Genomic DNA, 230 nt, shown 5'->3' on the forward strand with positions numbered 1-230 from the left:
AGATATTAATGTTTAGACCAGTGTAAATACAAACACCATTAGAAACTCATAGTTCAGCATCACACACCATGATATGAGTTAAAATGAGAGCCCATTTCTCTCCAAAACGGTACCAGTTTTAGCATTTTGCAATAAAGAAATAAAAATAACTAAAATAATTTATGTTACAATTTTAACATAAATGCACATTGTTCTAGAAGGATGGCAAATTCATGCCATACCTTTTATAC

The 230-nt window shown here is 30.0% G+C and overlaps 1 protein-coding gene across 1 annotated transcript in view; it reads left to right on the forward strand.

Annotated features, from left to right (window-relative positions):
* The window catches only part of LOC107689032 (synaptotagmin-9-like), an 89,029-nt gene that overhangs the window by 22,762 nt on the left and 66,037 nt on the right, over positions 1-230 (forward strand). The gene's annotated exons all lie outside the window — the stretch shown is intronic.

This window comes from Sinocyclocheilus anshuiensis, unplaced genomic scaffold (assembly GCF_001515605.1).
Source record: "Sinocyclocheilus anshuiensis isolate Anshui unplaced genomic scaffold, SAMN03320099.WGS_v1.1 scaffold866, whole genome shotgun sequence".
Taxonomy (NCBI): Eukaryota; Metazoa; Chordata; class Actinopteri; order Cypriniformes; family Cyprinidae; genus Sinocyclocheilus; species Sinocyclocheilus anshuiensis.